At 48.5% G+C, this 14713-nt stretch overlaps 1 protein-coding gene across 2 annotated transcripts in view; it reads left to right on the forward strand.

Annotated features, from left to right (window-relative positions):
- Nucleotides 1–14713, forward strand: part of EXPH5 (exophilin 5) — a 90636-nt gene that overhangs the window by 18532 nt on the left and 57391 nt on the right. For both annotated transcript variants that reach the window (XM_025214100.1, XM_025214099.1), the window contains exon 2: nucleotides 13259–13335. The gene's annotated coding sequence lies outside the window, so the exon portion shown is untranslated. The remainder of the gene's footprint in view (nucleotides 1–13258; nucleotides 13336–14713) is intronic.

A 14713-nucleotide genomic window follows, 5' to 3' on the forward strand; every position in this document is an offset into this window, starting at 1 on the left:
GTTGGCCAGTCCATTAAGGATGGCCTCTTTAATAAACTTTTCTACAACCTTCCCCAAGATAGAGGTCACGCTGATGGGCCTATAGTTTGCTGGATCCACTTTCCTCCCTTTCTTGAAGATAGGCACCACATTGGCCTTCTTCCAGTCTTTGGGCACGTCACCAGAGCGCCAGGGTTTCTCAAAGATCTGTGCCAGAGGCTGGACTATGATGCTTGCCAGCTCCTTGAGTACCCTGGGGTGTAGATTGTCAGGGCCAGCTGACTTGAAGGTATCCAGCCTCTCAAGGTGTCAAGGTGCTTTATGAGGTCAGCATTGATGGAGGGCAGGGAATCTCCCTCACCCGGACCTCCCTGTCCCACAAGAGGCATAGGCGTCCCATGGGACTGATGAAAGACCAATGCAGAGTACCCATTTAATAGGTTGGCTTTTTACTGGGCATCAGTTGTCCATCTGGTTTAGCAGGGGTCCAATGTTGCCCTTGCTTTTCCTCTGGGTCCCCACGTATCTGAAAAAGGACTTTTTATTGTCCTTGATACTCGAAGCTAGCTGGAGTTCAGTTGCAGCCTTGGCTTTCCTGGTTTGCTCCCTGCAGGACCGGACCAGTGCAGAATATTCCTCCTTGGAGGTGAATCCCATCCTCCATCCTTTGTAGGCCTTTTTTTTTAGCCTCAGGAGGTCTGCTAGATCCCTGGAGAGCCAGGGGGCTGCTGTGCCCTCTTGCTGCCTTTCCTCTGAGATGGAATAGAATCAGCTTGTGCATTGAGGATCGCTCCCTTGAGGAGCAACCACTGTTCCTGGACTCCCCTCCCCCTGGGGTCATGGTCCCTTAGGACCTCACTGACAAGCCTCCTGAGCTTGTCAAAGTCAGCTTTCCTGAAGTCACTTCAGTGTTGCTGACTGACTTGCCAGGTTTATGGTGGATGGTGAAAGTGATCAGCTCATGGTCGCTGTCACCCAGCTTCCCATCCATCACTAGGTCACCAATTAGGTCATCCCCAGTAGCCAGTACCAGGTCGAGCAGCACTTTACCTCTAGTTGGCCCGTAGACTTCTTGAGTCAGGTAGAGGTCATCCATGCACGATAGGAAGCTTTGCAACCGCTCGGATTTTGCTGAGTGATCCTCCCATGAGATGTCTGGGTAATTGAAGTCACCTATGACAACCATGGTCCTGGAGCATGCGGCCTCTGCCAGTTCCCAGGCGAACTCCTGGTCAAGCTCTTGACTTTGGGTGGGAGGTCTCTAGTAGACTCCCACTGTTGTGTCCCCTGTGCTGTGTTCCCCACAGATTTTAACCCAGAGGGTCTCCAATTGTCCGCCCTGGTCGCTAACATCAGCTTGCAGGGACATGTAGCTTTCCTTAACATAGAGAGCTACACCCCCACTCCTTTTAACTACTCGATCTCTCCTGTACACGCTATAGCTGTCTATACCCGTGGTCCAGTCATGGGTGGAGTCCCACCAGGTCGCTGTTATCCCTATGACGTCGTAATTATTTGTGTTAAGCAGGAGGACATGTCTTTCTTCAGGTTCCTTCCTCTTCTTCCTGCCTTCCTCAGAAACTAGCAGCAGGAAACGTCTTGTCCATCTTTCGTGTTCACTGAATGAGGCAGATGAAAAAAAATATACACAAACATGTAATTAAAGACTCTATCACAGGGCACGTGCACAAGAGCCAGCTTTAAGGTTGCCTAGTCAAGTGTTAATCTGGTATTTCCAACTTTCAAGTACTTGACTTTAAACTGAAGTAATGTTCTTACACCATAGGGATTATTATTTATGATTAATAGTGCCTGGGATTTACAACCAAGATTGGGATCCTATTGTGCTAGTTATTGTATAAGTATACTAAGAGACAGCCTCTAATTCTAACAGTTTACAGTTTCAGGCCCCAACCCAAACCTCATCAGTGTCAGTGGGTGCGTCTGCTCGTGTGCAATTATTGTACCGTAATCAAAATTACTGGCCCATGCAGGCATGCGTCTACACATGCATGCCCATACTACACAGTAAATATGGTGACTTAAACTGACTTGAGCTTAAACTTGATACCTGCATCATGAATGTGTACATGTGCACATGCACATGGCGCCCCCTGCCTGAGTGCCCTCCTCCCACTCCCTCCAGCCCCTGGAAGGCTGGAACTCTGCCAGTCTGCAAAGGAAACCCACCATTTCCCACATTTTTCTCCTTTAAAGGAGAAAATCTGGGTTTTTCTCCTTAAAATGAAAAAAAAAACAAGTTTTACTGCATTTTCCCATCACAAACAGAAAACCTAGATTTCTGGTGATGACCAGTTTGCAACTGGTGTGCAGTACTCTGCCATAGAGTATGAGATGGCAAGAGCTGACATCTTTAGGGTCAGGACCAGGGGTCTACAGACCCAGCGATGTGCTATATCAGCAATAAGGGGAATATCTGCAAGGATGCCATCTGTGAGGCATGGGACGAAGCGTAGGGCAAGTACAGAGCCATGCGATTAGCCCAGCATTTCCCAACCAGTGTGCCGCGGTGCACTGGTGTGCGCACCCCACATCCGATGTGCTGCGGTGCTTTTTTAGGTAAGTGTGCTGTGGGGCGAAAAAGGTTGGGAAACGTTGGATTAGCCTATAAGGGCAGCATCACAAGTCAGGGTTCATTATGTTAAGACCAGGGTAGCCTCCTGCAATATATAGATATTTAGTAAAATCAAGGCATGATGGGCAAGAGCAAGGTGGACTGTCATTGGAATGGGGTATTTCAAAAAAAAATTTTGGTGCCCTGTTACACTTGCAAATGTATGTGGACAGAAGCAGAACAAAGTGAACTTCATGGACTGGAGAACAAAGAGAAAGGCAGTTAGCCATGTTAGCCTGAAGTCAGACAGAAGACAAGGTAGATATAGACTGCCTTCTGGAGAATACAGCCCAACTGTTTTAACCTGTCAAGAAAACTGGGTTTTGTTTGTTTTCTTTTAAGTCTCCTTCCTAAAGCAAAAAAAAAAAACAACAAACCAACTGACTCATCCTTGATCCTCTTTATTCAGGATTTTATTCTCATCACTCCTCCCTGTTTCCTGAAGTAAAACTAAGAGGAAACTTCCTGTTTGTGGATGCCTGTCTGCAATGAATCCAACTAGTACAGCTCCTAAAATGAACCAAGGAGGGGTTGAAGGAAAAACAGATGGTACAAAAAGACTGACTGGCATTGGGGATAGGCAGGTTATTCAGCGGCTCTGCCCAACCCATAAGAGCCCAGCCAGACAAAGTCTACATCCAAGAATAGATAAGACCTTTGGCCTCTCTGTCACTGTATCTTCCTGTCCTTGTACAGATAATAATCAGACTCTAGGTGGCACCCTTACTAATCCTGGAGCTTGGCCAAATAAGTAGGGGTTTCCTTGGAGTTCAGAAAAGAAATAAATACCTTCTTATTTCATCTTAAAATGTACATATTGTTAGATCCTTTCTGGAGTCCAGCTCAGATTAACCACAACCATGTTTATTGCAAGCTCATCCTAGAAAGGGACTGATGGTGTCTTGAACATTGTGGTAGACAAATCTCCAAAGGGTGTTGTAGCATAGGTCTTATCAGGAATTATTGAATCAGATCGGTAGAGTTATTGGGCATGGTGGACTGAAGTAACTGAGTGATGTGCTTCTTTAAAGACTGTATGCGAATGGTTTCATTCACAGACTGGGCCTGATTTTGCTTATCTATGTAATGACGTGGTGCTTAAGAATCAAACACATTTTGGTGAACCTTGCAAAAGGTAAACCCTGAGATGTGTAGCAGCATGAAAGTGAGCTCTTTGTGCTAATACTTCAGTGGCAGAGAACAACTGGTCCTGAAAGCTGCCACAGAGGAATGTGACAAAACTATTGAAAGACTGCATACTTAAGAACATATGTTTCTGATGGTCTGCAGTATCCTAAGACAATGGAGTCCATTATGAATCCATCAGCATCTCTGATACAGCTAAAAGGACAGAAGAATCCAGGTGATGGTTTTGGAAACTTTCAACATTGAATATTACCTTAAGAATATCTGTATTGGTCCAACTACATCTTCTGTCTTAAACTACCTTTGTATTGAATGGAGAGTGTCTTAAGAAGCTACTTCAGATGCCTTGAAATTTGACTTTTTAGTTGTTATTATTTTTTTGCATTTAGTTGCAGAGTCACCAGTAACAGGACTCACATTTTTGCATCAATACTGGTTTTAAACTACTTAAAAAAAAATTTGGCCTTGCTTCAGCATTTTCTTCAACAGTAGGAGACCATTATGCTCAAGTACAGACAGTCATAAAGCCCGAGGCTGAATCAATTCAATCTTCGCAGTTTAGTCTAAGATATGTAGACTGAACTGATAAGCAAAGTAACAGACTTTTGATTCTGGAAATAGAGTCACATGCCTGCAGTGGGGGTGTTGGAAGGGGGTGCTAGAGTATGCCACCCTGCCCTGTTAAAGCAGACAGCTTGGACCAAATCTAGCCCACCCACCCTGTGAGGGTGGGAGGGTCTGCAGGAGAGTTGCAAAGCATCCTAAGATGCTAGGTGTGACAGCTGAAAATCATGTCTGTGTGATAAAAGTGCTTGCTGAAGGCTCTATGAAGATTAGACCAAGTGTTTTCTGTCATTTGTTTAAATACTAATCTATATGTTGTTGCTAAGAGCCTAATTAAAGTTTAAGATGTAGTAAGGCCTTGTATAAAGTAAGACCTAGTAAATTTAGCAAAGCCTTGAAGTAGTAAGGCCCTGTGGCGTAGTTAAAATTAACCTTATCAAAAGAATGCAAGGCTTGTACTGCTATTGGTCAGTCTAAGGACAGTTGAAGTAAAAAGAATCTGTGTGGCTGTAAGTTAACAGCACAGTTCAGAAGTTATAAATTGGCTGAAACATCCGGAAATCATTCAGAAGGAAGATTCAGCTCTGTGGAAAGGATTAATTAGCTGTTGACCTGGATCAGTGAGCCCATGGATCTCGAGGAGCCCAAGGACTGAATACCAGGATTCTCCCGGGTACCTCTCGGACAGTGCTGATCAGGGACTCCAGACTTCGCTGAGCTTTGTGGAAAGAGAAACTTGTCGTACGTCAGGCATCAGAGGGGACTGCCGATAAGTTGCCGACGCAAATTATTCTTGTCTGTCATTGTTTGTCTTGTTACTATGCGTAGTTGTGTTTTTGTTAAGTCAATAAACCTTTCTACCCCTGACCATACTCTCAATGCCGAACCCTCCGCAGGTGGCTGGGACACTAGGATACTGTGAGTTAAATTGAATCCAGAAGCATTGGCAATGCGTTTGGGTTGGGGGGGGTCAGCAATCAGCAGTTGGTGCCCCCCCCAGAAGCAGGAGGCACCAGTTGCCCATGTCTGGAAGGGATCTGGGACAGACGTTCAATAAACCTATTTAACCTAAATCAGTTAAATTTGATGCTATATCAGTTTATGTGCACTGAACTTCTGAGCTGAGTACAGACATTCAAAAAGCCTGAGCCTGAACTGATTCAGTCTTTGCAGGTTAATCTAACCTGCATAAATTGAACCAACAAGCAAGTGAATAGACATTCACTTTTGATTCCAGAAATGCAGCCACATGCTTGCAGTGGCTCAGGCTAGAAGCTGGGGGATGCTAGAGCAAGCCTTCCCTTCCTTTCGCTGCAGCCACAAAGGTAAAGGGAAGCTGAGCTGACAGGAGGGGCGGGGTGTGGCCAGGCCCCAGCAGGCCTGAGTATGACTGGGCATGGGTGACTGGTGCCTCCTGAGATGGGGGGTGTGGGTGCCGAGTATAGCCGGAATGGGGCCGCGATGGAGTGGAATTAGGCACAAACGCGTACTGGTTGAATTGAAAAGAACTTTACTTACAAACTGAAGTACAGGGACTTGCGTCGATGCACACAGTGTAGGTACAAGCAAAATCACACCAATGTTTTCCGAGCATGCAGGAAATAGCTCTTGCAATTCCGTCCGGGTTCCGGTGTGACAGGTGTTGACAGTGATACAAGCTGTACTCTGCGCACCAATCACTCAGCTTCTCACTGCCACTGGATGTGTGGCCGTCTGAGACGTTGCTGCATCCGTTAGGGGAACCGGATACAACTGTTTCTCTGTTGCCACCTTGTTGTACTGCGAGGGCGGGGCAGTCGGGAGCAACACAGCCTCATGGGGCGGAGTCAGTGACTGAACTTCCGTCCGTCCGTTGAAGGATCCGCCTTTCTCTTCCGGGTCCTCCGGGCTTCTCCCTTCCCTCTCGACGCCATCTTGAAATGGCGGGGGACCGGGGTTTTTTCCCGTTGCCGTTTGCTCAACCGCCTGGACAGCAAGCAGTCAGGCTTCCAGGTCTGCTTTTTCCCGCATCAGAGTTGTTACCATGCGGAACATTGCAGTTAACATTTTCCCCTTTCCGTGTTCCAAGCCGGTCCTTTTAATCGCAGGGTGACTTTCCGCTTCTAACTTTCCGTGAAGCTCCGAAAGAAGCTCGGGATCTCTCAGCTCAGGCGCCAGTGTTAAATTAATCAGCACCGGCTCTTCGCCCTCCTGCGCGCAGCGCATGCAGCGGGCAAACTCCTGGCTGAGGGCAGTACTTTCTTCGCTTGGCTTTTGTCCGGTGAAGGGTTTTGTGCCCCCTTCCTCTCGGGGTCTGAATAGAACCCGCTCACTTCCCATCACACATCCAAACGCCCCGGGATGGAGATGTACTTCCCACTCTTTCACAGCTTCCTCTTCTCCTTCGAGCGAGAGGTAACCGCTGATGAGTCTTCCACCCATTCCGTCCGCTTGGTGGTAGGCGATGTGTGCACCTAACTCCACGGTATTCTGCACGTGGCGTTTCCCACTGCGCCAGGGGCAATTCTTAACTAATTCCAACTCCATTGCGTCTTCCCCGGATACTGATCCTGTTCGTGACGCCATGTGGGTGCCGAGTATAGCCGGAATGGGGCCGCGATGGAGTGGAATTAGGCACAAACGCGTACTGGTTGAATTGAAAAGAACTTTACTTACAAACTGACGTACAGGGACTTGCGTCAATGCACACAGTGTAGGCACAAGCAAAAACACACCAATGTTTTTCCGAGCACGCAGGGTGCGGGGTACGTCAGGACAGTCGTCGACGGGGAGTGGTTGGTGGTTGATCAGGCCTCCAATTTTGCTCCAAGGTACACAAGGAACTCGTTCCCAACGTACATGCGGAGTTCTCCAACTTGGGCCGAAACTACCCAAGCTTTTATACGGCTAGTGAGCCAATTGCTAGCCGCCGGGTATGAATAATTTACAATGAGCCAATCGGTAGCATGCATCCAAACGGTGCAACTGCTAGTTTTGGAGGGAGCTGATCACTGCACCAAGGCTTTTCCTGCCGTAGCGAGGCATCCCTTGCTCCGAGCACTCACATCGTGCTAAGAATTCTGCTGTGTCGAGGCACTTTCAATTACTAAGTACTGACAGGGGGCACAGTTTGTGGGTGGCAGTGGGGTGGTGAGCAGCGACCACCCACAAAAGCCAGCAGCAGTGATGGGGTGGCAAGCAGTGACAGCCCACAGAAGCCAGCATCAGCAGGGGTGGGGGGGTGAGTGGCGACTGCCTGCAGAAGATGGCATCGGTGGCAGCAGCGGCCAATCTCGGGGGGGCACATGCCCCTTGTACCCCCCTACACATTGCATATGTGACTGGGGATGGGTTTAACCCCTCCCTCCCCCCGGCCTTCCCTTCCCCAAGGCAGGATTTGCATCAGCATCAGGCACTGCTCACCACTCCTCTGAAGGACTCGTCCCAGGCGCTGCGGCACTGGCCCTGCCTGAAGGGATCTTCACCATGGGACACAGCTAGCACCATGTTGGTGCCTGCAGTGCTGTCATCTGCAATAGGGGGTGAAATCTCCTCCTTCCCCTCAGGCTACCAGCATCTGGCCACACCCCCACTCCTGCCACTGGAGCAATGAGTGGGGGAGGAGGGGCTGGGGACACCTGGCAAGGGCTGCTGCCCCACCTGCCAGGCAAACCCAGCTGCACTCCAGAGCAGGGTTTCGCACCCCAACCTGCTACTCAGCCGGCTGGAGCAGTGATAGCGCTCCAGCTAGGAAGGAGAGGAGCAGGGCCAACCCTGCTCAGCTGGAACAGACAGCACAGCCCAGGGCTGCAAAGCATGCTGGGGGGCTGTGCACTAACTTAAATCAGGAAGGGATCTGGGACAGAAGATCCATAAACTGGTTTCACATAAATCAGTGAAGTTGGAGACTACACTCAACCAGATTTATCTTAAACCAGTTTCAGCCATTTTGAAACTGGTTTATTTGCACTGAACTTCTGTTCTGTTTCATGTTTAAACCAGTTTCTGATCACTTACACGGGTTTGTGTGTAACGTCTGTCCCTAGCCCTGTTGTGTTACAGATTTGAACTGGTTTTCAATCACTTATACTAGTTTATGTGTAATTTCTGTCCCTAGCCTATCTGAGCATGAGCCCACATTCCATTAGCGCAGTCATTTAACCAAGTCACTTTATCTCAGCAGTGCATAATAACCAATAGAGACATGCAAACCATTACCAAAATGGAATAAAAAGCAGCTGTATTTTAGGCCTTCAATTTATTAATACAGAGGGAACTTTAAAATCAACTTGACAAAATACTTTTAAGACTAGATCCTGCACTCCAAATCATGGAACCCTTATACTGGAAAGAACTGAGCCCTCTCCATTTCTCCATTTTCTCATACAGATTTGACATATCCATATAGATGCTTTGATAAATTTTCCCCATTGGAAAGTACTAACAGTCCCAGCTCTTAGTTGGGCTCTGAATAGAATCATACATAATTTTCCCACTTTCCAGCTGGCCCCAGATTTTTCAGCACATTTGACTTAAGCTTAGGCAGCATGGTTCTCTTTCTTCTGAAAACAATGCAAGTGAGTAATACCATGACCAGGCAGTCTCCTAAGATTAAAAATAATCTTAGCTATAATAAAACAGATATATACATTTTCTTCGTAGGTTACTCAGGGGTGGATCCAGGGTGGGGTGTGATGGCATGGTCTCTCACTGCTTTCAGAACACTCCCCAGAAACAGCATCTGGGGATTTTCTGTAAGTCCCCAAAGCAGGGAAGATCTCCTCTCCCTTCCCCTTCATACTCAGAAGCACACTCTCTGATCCCCCAGTCACAGAATCATAAAAATCACAGAAAATTAGGATTGGAAGGGACGTCAGGAGGTCACCTAGTCCAACCCCCTACTAAAAGCAGGACAATCTCCATCTAGATCATCCCAGCCATGGCTTTGCCCAGCCGGGTCTTAAAGACCTCCAAAGATGGAGAGTCTACAGCCTCTCTGGGTAACTTGTTCCAGTGTTTTACTACCCTCATAGTGAGAAAATTCTTCCTAATATCTAACCTCAACTTCCCTTGCTGCAACTTAAGACCATTGCTCCTTGTTCTATCATCTGTCACCACTGAGAACAGTCTAGCTCCAACCTTATTGGTGATGTAACCCGGGCAGTACTCCAAAAGGCACCCCCTCTCCAATTGAAGGAATCAAAGCAGGTGCACAAGCACTGTGGGAGGTGTAGGGACTCTCCTCCCCCTATAGAGCAGAGCCAGACCACCACTGAGGACTTAACCACGTACCTTTTAATGATGGAACAATACTGGGAACATAACAGGCATAATCGGGGGGTATAGTGGACACTACTATGTCCCAAGGGGGCAGGATTCAACAAAGCTTAGACACTTACAATCATTGGCAAAAGACAGGGTTAACAAAATATAAAACACAAACAGCAGAGCAAGCAATACTGGTTGGGGAAATATAAAAAGGCACAAAATGTCAAAGGACAAAGAAATATAGGACCTAGGTACCTTCAAAGGGGAGAAAACACAATGGCCCCTTTCTCTGCAAGAGGAATTTCTTTTTGTTAGTTCATTTACCCCAAGTCACTAAAGCTAGGACTTGAACTTGGATCTCCCATGTGATAGGCAGGAATACTACCACACAGCTATCAGTGCTGGCTCTATTTTAACCTGCTAGGGGTCTTGACCTTCCTGGAGCCCCAGCCTCATGTTGAGCTGCCTGGTCTCTGATTCGAGGAGCTGGAAGCAGAGCTGGGAACCCCTCAGGTCGCTGCTCAGATCCTTGCTGAAGCGGGAAACCTCTCCTGCTGGACACAGCCTCTCATAGGGGATCCTGGAGCCCAACAGGAAGCCTCTCCTGCCACCCACACGCTGTGCTGCTGAGGGTCCAACTGCTGCCTGCAGGTCCTGCTCCTTCAGGCTCTTCTGGGGCAACTGCTTCCACCCAGCTGGCTCAGCTCTTTGAAGCTCCTTCCTCATGAACCCTCACTAGTCTCTTCCCTGAGTCAGCCGTGTTGCCCCTTTTATCCCCCTCCAGGTGACCCAAGGGGCCAATCAGGGGACATGAAGGGCGAGTCTCTGGGACCTGATTGGTGAGGAAATGGAATCCCAAGTCCTCCAATCATCTTTTACCCCTTCAAAACCCCTGAGCCAAATCATTACCAGATTGGTGAGGAAAGGGAATCCCAAGTCCTCCAATCATCTTTTGCCCTTTCAAAACCCCTGGGCTAGGTCACTGCCAGCTAGCCCGTCACAGTGACACACCCCCTAAGATTGGCAATGCTCCCCCTGAAAAAAGCACTGCCGACACTGCCAGCGGCACCTGTGGGTGGTCATTGTCATTAGCCTTCTTGGCAACAAGGGCACACTGTTGGCTCATATTCAGCTTATTGTTCACTGTAACCCCCAGGTCCTTTTCTGCAGAGCTGCTGCCCAGCCAGTCAACCACCACCCTCTACTGGTGCATGGGATTGTTCCATCCTAAGTGCAGGACTTCGTACTTGTTGAACCTCCTTTTGACCCAATCCTCCAATTTGTCTAGGTCACTCTGAATCCTAGCCCTACCCTTCAGTGTATCTACTTAGCTTGGTGTTATCTGCAAACTTGGTGAGGGTGCACTCTGTGCCATCTTCCAGGTTGTTAATAAAGACATAGAACAAACCATGCCCCAACATCGACTCCTGGGCCACTCCACTTGATACTGGCTGCCAACCAGACATTGAGCCTTTAATTACTACTCCCTAAGCCTGATGCTTCAGCCAGTTTTCTATCCACCTTACAGTCCATTCAACCAGCCCACACCTCCTTAGCTTGCCTGGGAGAACTTTGTGGGTGATCATATCAAAAGCCTTGCTAAAACCAAGATATACTACATCTACTGCTTTCCTCTCATCCACAGAGCTAGTAATCTCATCATAGAAGGCAATCAGGTTGGTCAGGCATGACTTGCCCTTGGTGAATCCATGCTGACTGTTCCTCATCATCTCCTTGTCCTCCAAGTGTTTAGAAATGGATTCCTTGAGTACTTGCTCCATGATTTTTGCAGGGACTGAGGTGAGGCTGACTGGTCTGTAGTTCTCTGGATCCTCCTTTTTTTTCCTTAAATATGGGCACTACATTTGCCCTTTTCCAATCATCCAGGACCTCTCCTGATGGCCATGAGTTTTCAAAGATGATGGCCAGTGGCTCTGCAGTCATATCAGCCAACTCAGCACCCTCGGGTGCATCCCATCCAGCCCCATGGACATGTATATGTTCAGCTTTTCTAAATAGTCCCTAACCTGTTCTTTCACCACATTTGGCTGCTCACCTCCCCGCCACAAACTGTGCTGCCAGGTGCAGTAGTCTGGGAGCTGGCCTTGCCTGTGAAGACTAAGGTGAAAAAGGCATTGAGTACTTCAGCCTTTTCTGCATCCTCTGTCACTAGGTTGCCTCCCCCATTCAATAAGGAACCCACACTTTCCCTGATCTTCCTCTCTCCCTGCTCACTGCTTCTGCCACTTGTTAACCTGGGGTTGGGGGAGCCCGAGAGCCACTCCTGTCTTGCTCCAGCCAGGCTCAACAGGAGCCAGATTCAGCTGGGGACAGCAGCAGCACATAGGTTCTCTACCTTGCCCAGTCCCCCAAAGACGTTCCTCACTAACCTAAGAGCAGGTGCAGGGACAGGGAACCGCTACCACCACTGTTCCCAGCCGAGACTGTCTCCCATGCAGCCTGGATAGAATAATACAGAAGTGGCTCTGGAGCTCCCCTCATCCCTGGGTCAGCTGTGGACAGTAGAACATCAGTGGGCTTGTGTGGGCAGGGCATAGGTGGTCAGTCCCACCCTCCCCAGGACCCACCTTTGATACACCCATAATGTATGAACTGGGACTTTCACCTATGTCACCCAAGTCACCTGGTGGGTTTTTTTTGCCTGCATGCAGTGGCCCTGATACAGCAGTAATCTCTAGAAGTTCTGAGTTTCTCTCCTACCCTGACAATGTCAAACCTTCTGGGACCCATCATTACTATTTCAATAGGGCAGACATTAATAGAAAGTAAACAGCACTAAGAGATCTGAGTGCATTAACGGTACTGCAGCAGAGAACAAATATAGCTTAACAGAGGGGAAATATTAGTGCCCTTATGCTTAACCCAGGATAAGAGAACTCTAATTGCATATACCTTCCCACCTCCTGAAGAGAATACCTCCATCACTTGTGGAACTTTATCCAGTTGATGCCATCTTTTATGGTTCTTGTCTTTCCTATTAGCAAGCATTTACAACAATGAATATATGTTCTCTTTGGACTTATGCCCAGGGTAAAAGTAAACCAGAGACAATAGATACAAGTCAAAACTGAGAGAAAATACTGATATTCAAAAAACATTTTGGGTTCAGTTTGAGAGCAGTTGTGTATGCCACTCAAGCCCTAATAGCTTAGGCACTAAATCCAGTGCCTTTGTGAATGCATCTGTAGTTCTGAATTCCGTGAGATTTGGAGATGCTCCCCAGAAATCAGTCTGATTATATTATGTGCCTAAATATGCATTTAGAAACCTAGCACTGGGTACCTGTAACATGAGCTACTTCCCTGGTCTGGCTACAGGTGTTCTTTAACTGGGCTTGCTGGCGTCATGCTGCTGTTGCCTAGCTGCTGCAGCACTACCTTGTTTTCCATGCAGGGCTCTCTCTACCCACCTGTATTGTTTTCTAGGCAACTCAACTTACAACCCCCTGGAGACCTGCTCTTTTGAAGCTCCTAAGGAGCAGCCTTTCCCATCTGAGACTCTCCCTGCAATTGTTTCCCTTTCTTAAGGTAACAGGAGCCCTAGGCTCCTGTTTCAGGACCCATGCTTGAAAATGTTGGTCATAATTATAAGCTTATAGGAATGCTATGAATAGCTGTACAATCAGCACATATGCAAGACAATATCTCCATTTCTATCCTTTTACAGGTGCTGTTCCAACGAACTTCTTGTATGGCCTTGCAGGACGTATGTACCTAAGACAACTCTATCACCCATGTTCTGAAGTGAGTGCTAAGGAACTAGAGTGAGACTGTGACATTTATTTTGATTTGTCACCAAAACTGTGATTTGAACTTAAGTTATTAGATGCAAAATACAGCACAATATGCTATCTAATCCCAGCAGAAATAGACAAAACCAAAAGAAAACATAGGTTCAAATTTTCAAATAGCTGGGAGCCCAGTGTTATGCAAAAAAAGCAGGCACAATTGTGTACCAATTTGTATATGCAGTTACCATAACTGAACATGGCAATCCAATCTTTGCATACACAGATAGTTAGTTAGATACTGCAATGGTAACCATGCATACTTACTAGCTGTACTGTGGTAGAATTCCTAAGCCCTGCACGGCCAGATCAGGGCTGGGCTACACCTAGGGTGGCCACCATGGGCGACTGGTGCCTCCCGAGTCTGGGAGGCATCAGATCGCCGACGGGAGGGAGTCCCCCCACGGCCGATCACCGACCGGGCTGAGGTCCCCCGCGGCCAGTCACAGACCCAGTGGGGGGGCATGTCCCTGGGTGGCCAATCATTGAGCGTGGAACCACCAGCAGCAAAACTGGTGAAACCAGAAGTGCGCTTCCACCGGCACTTCCAGTTTCATGGCAGGCGCTTCCAGGGGGTGCATGGCCAATCTCAGGGGGTGCACGTGCACCCGCGTGCACCCCCTATGCATCGCCAGTGGTGGCCACCCATCCCTAATTGGTCAGGACAGTCCCGAAATGTGAACATCGAGTCCCAGTCCCAGTCCCAGGCTGAATGACTCCAGGACAGTATTTGTCACCAATTCTCAGTATTGTGCATGGATCCAGGTTTTCCATTCACCACAAAAAATGCGGGAAACAGCGGGCTTCCCCTTATGGGCTGGCAGAATTCCAGCCTGCAAGGGGCTGCTTGGGGCTGGAGGGAGTGGGGTGCAGGAGGTGCCATGTATATGTGCATGGGTACACACAAGCACATGCCCAGGAATACAGCCAGGAAGAAGTGGAAAGCAACTCCCTGCAGGTAGGTCAGTGGAGGGGAGGAGGGGAGCATAGGGAGAGCAGAGGGGACAGATTGAGGTCTCCATGGTAAGGGAGGAAGTGGGATGGACTGGGGCCCAGGGCCAAGGCCAGGACTGGGGCGGGAATGTTCAGTCACAGGGCCAGACAGGGCAGAGCTATGGATGGCTCATTCGGGGGGGGGGCTGGCTCCCCACCACTGTGTGCACTCCCAGGAGAGAGGTGTGGGGGGCATATGCCCCCCCAGATGTGTGCACGGAGCAGGGGCATATGTGGGCTGCCTGCTGCAGGCTCAGGGCTCCCCGCCCTGCTTCCCTCCACCAGAGGCCTCCATGGCCCAGTGGGCAGGACCTAGTGCAGGAGGGTGGAGAGGCTCAGTG

The sequence above is a fragment of the Alligator sinensis genome, unplaced genomic scaffold (assembly GCF_000455745.1).
Source record: "Alligator sinensis unplaced genomic scaffold, ASM45574v1 scaffold702_1, whole genome shotgun sequence".
Classification (NCBI taxonomy): domain Eukaryota; kingdom Metazoa; phylum Chordata; order Crocodylia; family Alligatoridae; genus Alligator; species Alligator sinensis.